The sequence below is a fragment of the Ictidomys tridecemlineatus genome, unplaced genomic scaffold (assembly GCF_052094955.1).
Source record: "Ictidomys tridecemlineatus isolate mIctTri1 unplaced genomic scaffold, mIctTri1.hap1 Scaffold_873, whole genome shotgun sequence".
Taxonomy (NCBI): Eukaryota; Metazoa; Chordata; class Mammalia; order Rodentia; family Sciuridae; genus Ictidomys; species Ictidomys tridecemlineatus.
Genome location: NW_027526117.1, coordinates 26,287 through 38,278, shown reverse-complemented (window position 1 = coordinate 38,278; position 11,992 = coordinate 26,287).

Sequence of the window (11,992 nt, the reverse complement as noted above, 5' to 3'; positions counted from 1 at the left end):
CTGTTATTTGGTTCTATGTCTTATTCACCTCTGTATGCAAACTGATTCATAGATTCACCTGGTAAAACCTTCCATAATAAACAGATGCTATAAGAATTCATAACAAGAAAGAAAGCCTGCACTACAAAGCATACACAATGAAATATTTCATGAAGCAAAAATTAAAAATAAAAACCAGCATAGAGATGCATTACACTAGAAGAAAAATCAAATGACAACCAAGTCTGAATTACACTTCAGAAATAAATCAGAATGGCAGGAAATAGAAACCATCTCCCTGTAAGGATAAAAGTCAGTGAAGAAAGTAGAGAAGAGAGGCAGTTCAACACCGACACACATTTATTCAGTGAAAACCTGCAGATGGGGGCCCAGTGGAGACTGAGACCGACCTTCCACTGCAGCCTAGGGCAGACATAAGGGCGGGAGGGAGTGTGGGAATTTTTGTGGTTGGGCCATGGCTAGGAGGGTTGTCAGGGAAGGGTCCTTTGGGGTCACCTGTATTCTTTGAGGTGATCACTGTTTCATGTTGAACCAGGTGTTTTCAGAATTCCAATCTCAGAAATTTCCTTTTTCTGTATGATGGTAAATTATTGTTTGAGATTTCTTTGTACGATGATAGAGTATTTCTGGGGTTTAATGTCAGGCTAAGTCAGAATAACAGTGAGGTGACTCTTATTCTATGATGGGGGATGTATTTCAAATGGTGTTGCCTGTGTCAAGTTCTATCTAACATTCCTGCCTTTTTAAAAAATTTATGGAAAAGAAGTGAAGGGAGGGGTGAAGGAGAAGGGGCAGTGACGTCTCTTATAGTCCTTCCTGCTGAGGGAGGGCATTGATGGAGGACTCCTGTAGGCATTGAGAGTGAGCAGTTCTCTTGTTACTCAGCAGATCACGTGATTAGCAGTGGCATTAATGGTCCTGTGTGAAAAGGAGATGAAGAGCTGAAACAGGGAGGGCCCCATAGCAAGGTCAATCATGATACAGGGAATTGGGAAGAAGACAAAAGGGGCATCCAAGAGAACATAGCCAGGGGAGAAAGCACCTCATATCTCATGAGGAGGAGTACTGATCAACTTGGTGCCTGTTCTCTTAATTTTAATGCCATTCCTCACTAGACGTGTTAGTGTCGAAGCAGCAGGTTTCTTGTAGGAAGGAACAGATGCCTCCTTTGTCTGTGGTTAATAAATCTAGATCTCCTCTGTTTTGGAGGACAGTTGGAGCCAACAAATCTCTTTGGTCTTCAAGTATAAATAGTTGGGTTGAGATTTCTCTGAGGCTAGCTGCCGTTTCTTTAGATAGTACTGCAAAACTGATGGGTGGAGACTCCTCCTCCTGCCACTCCTGTGCCCACTGCTGCAGTTATGCCCACGCGTATCAGGAGAGGAGCAGAAGGGAGAGCTCATTTCCCTCTGGGTAGGGTGTGTACTGGATTGGGATGGGTCCCTTCTCAGTGAAACGTAGGAGGACTGGTGTGAGAAAGGCTGGGGTGCGAGTTTCCCTACAGTCAGTGGGTAAACAGGTGTGTTTTTCACAGAGGAGGAAGGTTCCCTGATGAGCGTTAAGGCAACAGAAACTTGTGTTAGTTGGAGGCTATTAAGGTTCCATGTCCACCCCTGGTAAGAGGCAAAGGTGGTGGCCATGTGTGCAGCCCCAAGAGGCTGGGGATCAATCTTGGTGTTCAAAAGATAAGACTTTTCAATTAAAATCTGGTGTTTGGAGGTTTGAGAATACTTGTCCAGGTAGAGGAAGGAGCATTCAGTGTTCTACATGGTAGGGCTTAGGGTTTATGTTTATTAGAGGCACATGGTTAGTGGACCTCTACCTTGGCAGAATAAGAACTGGTTTTGGTTATAGGTAAACTCCAAAGAGCACAGGGAATGAACGCTCTTTTCAGTTTGCTTGTGGGCCCCTTTTAGGTACTGTGTTCACAGTGGGATTGGGGAAAGGAAAGGTATGATTACACAAAGAAAGAGAAGGGAAGGCTGCTGGGATTTTCTCTTCTGTGCATAGGATACAGAGGAGAGTCTGAGAAACAGGGGTTCAGTAAGGGTGCCCATCTGACCTGTCATGGGGATAGTAATGTGTGAGGCAAGGTATTTGGCAGTCCTATATCAAAAGGAACATGTCGTATGGCTGATTTCCTGAATTCTGTTCTGTCTTCTCCGTACATGTGAGGAAATCCTTGGTGTTTGCCCCTGTGGTCAGAGGGGCTGGCTGGGCTACAGAGTTGGGGCTCGTGGGGGTAAACAAATCCAGCAGGGGAAACTGGATGTGTTCGTGGAATTTACCAGAAGGTCAACAGAGGTTTTAATAAGTGCAGGCATGTAATGAGGTATTAAGGCTATACAAAAAGGAGGCAGAAAGAGAAGAAGGAAAGCTGAAGATGTGAGAAGTCCCAATAAGCTCCTTTAAGCCATGGTTGATGCATGGATTTGAAAATTTAAGCTGGAGTATTCAGGGGTTCTGGGAATAGATACCAAGCAATGTACTGGGTAGTGAGGATAATAAATTGGCAAAAGTTGGGACAGAAAAAGATGAGAAATAAAGAGACATAAGTTTATAAGGCATAAACTTGGACCTATGGTCTCTGAGTATCTGGGGGAAGTGTATAGGAGTGGGGCTTGTGAAAAAGCAAGAGTATTTTATACAACCAGGAGGGCTGTGGGGGATGTGCGTTGTTCGGGGGGATGAGTGAGCTGCTACCTTTTTCAGCTTGAAATTGAGTATCCAGTGTGGGAATGATTTCAGCTTGGCTGCTGCAGGTGGTGTCAGGACTACCTGATATGAACCTGCCCATTTTGGGTTAAGAGAGTGTGCTCTCCACATCAGGTCTCCTGGCCGTAGTTTTAATGGAGTCTCAGAATAGTCAGTAGGTTTAGGAAGGAATTGTTCTGCATGCTAGCTATCTGCTTAGGAGTTGCCTCAGGTGTAAGGCTGGCCAAGTATCAGGAATAGGAGGGGCTGAAGGAAGAGGAAAACCCTGGAGCACAAAGGGACAGCCATGGAGGACCTTGAAAGGGCTTAGACTGCGGGGTTTTCAGGAAGGACTCCTAAATGGAGGAGCCAAGGGAGGAGCTTGGTCCAGGTAAGCTCAGTTCTAAGCATTAGTTTGCTCAGGTGCAGTTTTAGGAGGGTATTTGTGTGTTCTACCTTTCTCGGGGATTGGGAGCAGTGTGGGATAGAGAGACAGTTGTGTACAATCCAAAATGTGAGTACTCAAGGCAGATTAGGTTTCCCATAGAAAGGCTGACAGGAGAGGAACTGACCCCTTCCCCAGAACTGGTTTCCTACCATAACATTTTATAATTTCATTTTATGACCAGGTCCAGTTTTGCCGCCATAAGTAGGTAAAAGGGGGGCAAATATCCTGAATGTACTTAGGAATTGAAAGCCAAAAACATAGATTCTGTTGGGGACTGAAGGAGAACAGTTTTTTGGTGATCTATTAAAAACCAGCCATTTTTTAAGGGGAGTCCCAGGTTAGAAACACTTTATATTTGGAGGCAGAATAAGATGGAGTAGGGAAGAGAAAATAGGGAGTAGGGAGGGGTGTGATGGGGACTTCTTTAGGCTTCGAGTAAGAACAGAGGTGACCAGTGGGGAAGGGTCTTGTCAGCAGCCGGCTTTGCTGCTGCATCAGCGAATGCACTGCTTTTGGCTCTGAGGTGGTTCATGCTTGGTGTCCTTTGCAACGGATGACTGCTTCAGCCATTCATTTTGCAGCCTTAGGTAGGTATGAGAGTCAAGAATGTGAAAGGTGCACTTGGAGTTGGTATATATGTTTACTCTCTGTCCCTGAGCAAAAGTGCGTTCATTGGTTAAAGCTATTAACTCAGCCTGTTGGCAGACGGTATGGGGAGGTAAGGCCCCTGACTGTGTAATCTAGTCTTTGGATATTGTGGCATATCCTGTAATAGGATGAGGATTTATGAAGGAACTTCCATCAGTAAACCATGAAGGGACATTGAGTAATATCTAAATTATGGGAAAAGGGGGAGAACATGGTATCTAGAAGTCAAGGCATGAGTGAGAGGGAAGGGAGTCTGAGTTGTTATCTGAGAGGAGTGGTAGGAGGGAGCCTGGGTTATGGGTTGACAGTGTTGGAAAGATCAGTGGATTGTCTACAGAGGAAGCATGTATTTTTGGAGTCTGAATTGGTGGGAGGGGGTGGGACAGAGAGATGGCTGTTTAGTTCCTTTAGGTTGTGAGAGGAGGAGATAGTAGTGTGTGCATATAGAGTTAATTTGTTGGCCTCTGAGTCTAAAAGGACTGCAGATCCAAGCACCTTGGAAAAGGGGGCCATCCTTGAATCACTGCATCTAACTGTTTCGAGAGATCATCCACTGACTTGGGGGAATTTCCAAAGATCTGACAGGAGCCCCAGGGCTACAATCTGGGCTGTGGAGACACAGAGAAAAAAATGGCTGTTCTGAGTCTGGAAGTCCAAAGTGGGGGACTTCAAGAGGGCCTGCTTTAGCTTTTGGAAGGGAGTGTTAATGAGAAGAGAAGGGTCGAGTGGTTCAGAAAGGTCACTGTGAGAAGCAGATAGAAGGGGCTTAGCAATGAGGCCAAAGGTAGGAACCCAGATGGGGAATAACCGGCTGGCTCCAGGAAAGAGAGAAAACCACATTTGCCAGTAGAGAGCAGGAGGTGCTGAATGAGTTGTTTACAGGCAGTGGGTGCTGCAGTCTGGCTGGGCACAAATAACCGGGAGGTCCAGCCACTTGTAGAGTCAAGCAAGAATGGACTTTATTTTCCAACTCATGCCAACGCCACCCATGCGACCCTCAACCAACCGACTGTTTGTCTAAGGGTGCTGTGTTGTCTGCCAATGCTAACAATAGAGGTGAATGAATCTTAGAGGGGACCAGAAAATTCTGGTAGCGCTGAAAGATTTTCCCCATGTCCAATAAGAAAGAGATGGGTTCACCAGATACTGATAGCATTACCCAGATCATGGATTGAGTGATAGTGGTCGGGGTAATAAATCCAGCGGCCATCACTCCTCTGTTGATCGGCTGTCCACTATCAGGTAGAGGATGCTTGCCAACCTGGGGTTTGTGTCTGTGGACCTTTGGGAATTGGAAGTGATCATAGGAGAGAGAAGAGTCTCACTGAGTGCATTCCAATTTCCGGTGTCCCCTTTGGTGACAGAGAAGGCATGGCCCAGGCGGAGGTTTAGAGTGAGGGCATGCATTTGCCCAGGGTCCCTGTTGGTCATATTTGAATCATGGTGCACAGGACCTTTGTTTATAAGGTCTTTGGGGACCTTGTGTGAGTGCATCTGCCAGCATTTGGTATGTGGCTTGATCTTTGTTGAGTTTTTGTGTTTTTAATTCCTCTTCTCTATTGTTGTAGACCTTAAAGTCCAGCTTTACAAGTTCACCTTGAAGGATCTGTGGTCCATTCTCCAGTTTTGTAGCTTTTTTATCATAACCTGTGGCAGACTGGAGATAAAATGTAAATGAAGACAGAGTCTGCCATCTTCTGAGTCAGGTTCTTTCTGAATTGGGAGAGAAAGAGGGCAAGGTGTCCATCATTGCCTTGAGTTATTTCATTAATCTTTTCCTAGGTGACCGCCTTAGGACAGCCTTCCCATGCTGCCTGGATGTAGGTAACTGGATGACCTAACTTCAGGATTTCAGCAGAATTGATCTGATAGCTAGGATTTGTGCTGGGAGCTTATGTGGTACCAATGGGGTTATTGAAAGGATTTGGGCAGTGTAGGGTGTCTGCATGGGCCCCAGCTGCTGACGATATGTTAGCCTTATCCTCAGAGGAAAGACAGGAGGAAAGGATGACATAGATGTCATGCCACGTGACAGAGGTCATAGGACTGGGTAATGTGTAGGAATTCCTTTCAAAATGCGATGGGATCTGAAACAAAACAGCCTAACATTCTTCTATCTATTGTCCATCTAAGAGGACATGGACACATAATGCCTTGTACTCCTACTATCTCATGAAGGGGAGGACCTTGAAGGGAGCAGTGGTTTCCATTGGGAGAAGCCCATGGTAGTGATTGTGTGGCATGGAAGGAAGCAGTGGGTGAGAATGGGAATGAGAGAGAGCTGACTCTGAGGCTGAGAGGGGGGCGGTCCATCTGCAGGGTCAAAATCAGCACTGAGGGAGAGGCAGAGGGAGTGGAAGAAGGGGAAGAAGGGGAGTTACGGATAATGGAGGGGGTTTCATCTAGAAGAAGAAAGTGAAAGGCAGAGTAGTTTGGGCAGAGAGAAGGTCTGGAGAAATCCCAGAAGACCTGAACTTTGGGCACCTTGGACCATTTGCCATTGTGGTGAAGCAAGTTTTCAAGATCTCTTAGAATTCGGAAGCCAAATTCAAAGCCATTTTCAAGCTGGTGACTATTATTTGCCATCTTGTACTGGGGACAGGCAGAATTGCAGAAGAATATGAGTCTTTTAGGTTTCACTGTGTCTTTGAGACCTAGGGTCTGGAGATGTGTGAGAAGGCACCCCAATGAGTTATTTCATGGAGGTTTTGATGTGATCTGTCCCCTGATGAACAAGATGGATTGAAGAGGGCCCCAAAGGACTCCAGGAGAGAGAGAAGCCAAAACCATGAGGTATCCACAAAATAATCTGGTTTCTCCAAGGTTGTTCCAGGAATGACCTATGGAACCACTGGCAATCAATGGACATTCCCAAGGAAAGCAAGCCATTGGCACCAGTGGTGGCAGGGTTTTTCTCCCACCCAGAACTGTGGTTTGTCATAGGAACAGTCAGAGGAACAGTGTCTGCAGAGAGAAAACCACAGCAGGGCTTCCAGGAGTCTAGAGGAATGGAGTGGGGTGGTATCACTCACCCAATAGGCGATGATGGCGGGTGGTGGATGTAAAGTCCAGCCATGTGAGCGGTTCCTACTGGAGCCCCTGGAGGGAGAGAAGGGAGAATGAGAGGGAAAATAGAGAGGCCAGGTGGAGGTAAAGTGGAGCCAGCTGTGGTGGGAACTTGAACACCCTCCAGGTTTGGCACCAAACAGAAAGAAGAAGTGAAGAGAATAGAGAGAGGAGAGGAGGCTCAGCAGTAACAGGGTTATCTGGGACACACCTGTGGAGACCGAGACCCAGCTTTCCTTTACAGCCTCAGTTAGATACAGGGGCATGAGAGAATGGGGACATTTTTGGTTAGGCCATTTAAAGTGTAAGAGAAGGGTCCTTTTGTTTGCCACCTTTATTCTATGAGGTGGTCACTATTGTCACTATTTCATGTTGAACCAAGATTTCTGTTCCAGATAGCAATTACTCTTCTTTTCTAAAAAAAAAAAAAAATATTTGTTCTCTTTAGATATACATGAGAAGAGCATATATTTTTACGTATTGATATAAACATGGAGTATATCTTATTCTATTTATGATACCAGACTTGTGGTTGTCATTGATGTGGAGATTCATTGTGGTGTATTCATATATGTACATAACAAAGTTGTGTCAGATTCATTCCACTGTATTTCCTATTCCTATCATCCCTCCCTTCCTTTCCTTTCAACAGATTAATGGATAAAGAAAAGTGGTGTATCTGCACAATGGAATATTACACAGCCATAAAAAATGACTTCATGATTGCTGCTGGTTCAATGGAATGATCTGGAGACTTACATGCTGATTCAAGAAAGCCAATGTCAAAACACCAAAGTTCAAATATTCTGTTTGATATGTGGATGCTAACACACAACAAGGAAGATGGGAAAAATAGAAGTTCAATGGATTAGACAAAGGGAATTTCCTTTCTTTGTATAATGATGAGGTATTATTTTGAGTTTCTTTGCATGATGACAGAGTATTTTCTGGGGTTTAAGGTCAGGTTAATTAAAAGTGACCATGAGGTGACTCTTATTCTAAGATGGGGAATACATTTCAAAATGATATTGCCTCTGTCAGGTTCTACCTAACATTCCCTATAATAACATTGAATGTAAATAGTCTAAACTCTTCAATGAAAAGACATAGATTAGCAGATTGGATTTAAGAACAAGCCCCAAAATATGTTGTTTGCAGGGGACTCATCTTCCAGGAAAAGATACCCACAGACTGAAGATAAAAGTATGGGAAAAGATATATTATGCAAACTGTATCTGCAAACAAGTAGGGGTAGCCATTCTCATTCAGATAAATAAATTTCAGGACAAAATTAATCATAAGAGACAAAGAAGCCATAAAAGAAGAATGAAATTATGGCATTTTCCAGTAAATGAATGGAAATGAAGAATATCATGCTAAGTGAAATAAGCCAGTCCCAACAACCCAAAGGTTGAATGATTTCTCAGACACATGGATGCTAACCCACAACAAAGGAGGGTAGGGAGGGAAAGAAGAGAAGTCCATTACATTAGATAAAGGGGAATAAAAAGAAGGGAGGGGTATGGGAATAGAAAAGACAGTAGAATGAACTGGACATATTGTTCCTTTGCTCATATATGAATACACAGCAGTGTAAGGACATATTATGTACAATCACAAGGGTGGGATCCTAATTGGAATGAATTTTACTCCATGTATGTATGATATGTCAAAATACACTCTACAGTCTGCATGTTTAAAAATAATAAATAAAAAAATTAGCTAGGATTTTAAAAAAGACAACAAATGTCACTTTATACTGGTGAAGGGAATTATACAACACCAGGACATGATGATTGTAAATATTTATGCCCTAAACAATGGTGCATCTACATAGAGAAAACACTCTCTTCTCAACATTAAAAATCAAATAAACCCAAATACAATAATACTGGGTGACTTCAACACACCTCTCTCACCACCAGATAGATCATCCAGACATAAACTAACATGCTTCAGATCTAAAAGTACTGTTAACCAAATGGACCAAACAGACATCTATAGAATATTTCACCCATCAATGATTGAATTAATATTCTTCTCTGCAGTGCATGGAACATTTTCCAAAATAGATTGTATTTCAAATCACACAAAAAAAATCTTAGTAAATATAAAAAGATAGAGAATGGAGCAAAATTAGAAATCAATGACAAGATAAAAAACAGAAATCATTATAATGCCTGGAAATTAAATAATATACTTGCAAATGGTGAATGGATAGCAGAAGTAATCAGGGGAAAAATAGAAAAAAATTGCAAACAAATGATAGAACATATCAAAATCTCTGGAAAAGTATAAAGATAGTTCTAAGAGAAAAATTTATAACGCTAAGTTTATACATCAAAAAGAAAGAAATATATAATACTGAAGAAATAATCTAAAATTATGTATCAAGGTCCTAGAGAAAGGAGAATAAATCATCAGCAAATTCAGTAGAAAACAGAAAATAATTAAAATCAGAGCCAAAATCAGTAAAATAGAGAATAAAAAATACAAAGAATTAATGAAATGAAGAATTAGTTTTTTGGAAGGATAAACAAGATTGATAAACCCTGAGCCAAATTAACCAAAAGAAAGCAGACTCAAATAAACATAATTAGAGATGAAAAAGAAAATATCATCATAGATACCAATAAAATCCAGTGGATCATCAGAAACTATTTTGAAAATTTATGATTATTGGAGAAAATATTCTAGAAATTCTTGAAGATATTGACAAACTCCTAGAGACATATCAAATACAAAATTTGAACCATAAGGATAAAGAAAATCTAAACAGATTAGTACCAAGTAATGAAATTGAAGCAGGTCTCCAAAGCTTTCCAACAAATAAAGCCCAGGACTGGATGCATCCTCAACCAAGTTCTGCCAGACACATAAAAAAGAATTAATACCATTCCACCTCAAATTATTTCATGAAATTAAAAATAAGGAAACACTGCGAACATTATCCTACAAATACTGTATCACCCTGATACCAAATCCAAACAAAGACACATCAAGGAAAAAAATTTCAAGCCAATATCCTTCATGAACATAGATGCAAAAATGTTAGTAAAACATTAACAAACTGCATTACCCCCCAAAAAAAAATTGTAAAAAATTCTGTACAACAATCAAGTGAGTTTTCATTTCAGGGTGGTTCAATATATGCAAGTCAACAAGTGTAATTCATCACATAAATAAAATTAAGTACAAGAATCACATGAGTATCCCAATAGATGCAGAAAAAGCATTGGACAAACACCCATTTGTGTTGAAAATACTAGAAAGACTAGGGATAGAAGAAACTTACGTCATCATTGTAAAGACTATATATGACTAACCCCAGATCACCATCATATGGAGAAAAAATTGAGAGCATTTTCTCTAAAATTGGGAACAAGGCAAGGATGCCCACTTTCACCACTCCTATTCAACTCAGTCCTTGAAACTATGCAAAGCAATCAGACAAGTCAAGAAAATTAAGGCAATACAAATAAGAAGAGCTCAAGTTATCTCTGTTTGCTGATGAATGATTTGATATTTAGAAACTTCAACAGAAGACTTCTAGCTCTGATAAACAAATTTAGTAAAGTGTAGCAGGATCCAAGATCAGCATATATAAATCAATCACTTTCCTATACTCCAATAACAAACCTACTGAAAATATAATTAGGATAACTACTCCACTAACAATAACCTCAAATGAAATAAAATACTTTGGGATTAATCTAACAAACTATATTAAGGACCTCTATAATGAAAACTATAGAACACTGAAGAAATAATTGAAGAAGAGCTTAGAAGATGAAAAGACCTTCCATGTTCTTTATAGGCAAAATGAATATTATTAAAATGACATAAATCAAAAGCACTATAGAGATTCAAAGAAATTCCCATCAAAATATCTAAGACATTCTTAACAGAATTAGAAAAATATTCTAAAATTTATTTAGAAAAATAAGAGGCCCAGAATAGTCAAAACAATCCTGAACAAAAAAGTGATGTGGGTAGCATCACAATACCAGACCTCCAAATATCCTTCAGAGCTATAGTAACAAAAATAGCATGATACTGGCACCAAAACAGGCATGAAGACCTATGGAACAGAAGACACAGAGATCAACCCACATCACTACAATTATCTGATACTAAACAAATGTGCCAAAACATTTGTTGGAGAAAAGAGACTTCTAAGAAAATGGTAGGGAGAAAACTGGAACTCCATATGTAAAAAAATGAAACAATACAGGTCAAGACCTGTATTGCTCACCTGTCTTTAAGTCAACTCAATGTGGATCAAAGATCTAGGAATTACACCAGAAACTCTGCAAGTACTAGAACAAAACATAGGCTCAACATTCCAACATGTTGGCACAAGGACCAATTTCCTTAACAAGACTCCAAAAGCACAAGTAATAAAATAAAAGATCAAGAAGTGGAATATCATCAAATTAAAATGCTTCTGCACAGCAAATAAGCAATCCACACATTTTCCCTTTCCTTTGCCTAGGATAAAAACTGCCTTCCCGCGTGGATCTGAGCTCGTACTTCCCATGTCCACAACTGCCAGGAGCCCACAGAGCTGTGTGAAGTCCTGGGTGAGGCCAGCAGCTCAAGGGCAGGTCTGCTCCACACTGCTCTCCTTTCTCATGGGTGGGAGAATGGGTCATAACTAGTAACAATTCCTCTACAACCTTTCTAGATGGATTCTTAAGAGATCCCACCACAAGGTCACTCATTCTGGTTTAATCCAACTATCTGCAAGTGGGAAGATGTTGTGTGTATTGAATTTCTTCTCAGGTGACTGGTCAGCTGTGGGATCCACAGAATGGCTGCCATTCCAAGCATGGGCTTCTCTCCACAATTTGGATCTAAACTGCTTGACCACCTTTCAATGACCCCACTGCTACGGATGCATTTTAATTTGATCTATTTCTTTCCAGCTATTGTTAAGGGGTGAACATTTGTGCTTTTCCTCTCCTTCTCTGTTTTCCTCTCCCCCAATCCCCATCCTGGGCTGGACTGAGGATTAGGGAATTCAAGACTGATGGGAGTTTGAGAAGAGCAGACTTTGAAGTTTGTACTCCGATGTCAGCCCCTTGAATCAGAGCTGCTGTTCAGGATTTAAACACTCTCAAGTCTCTCCTGATT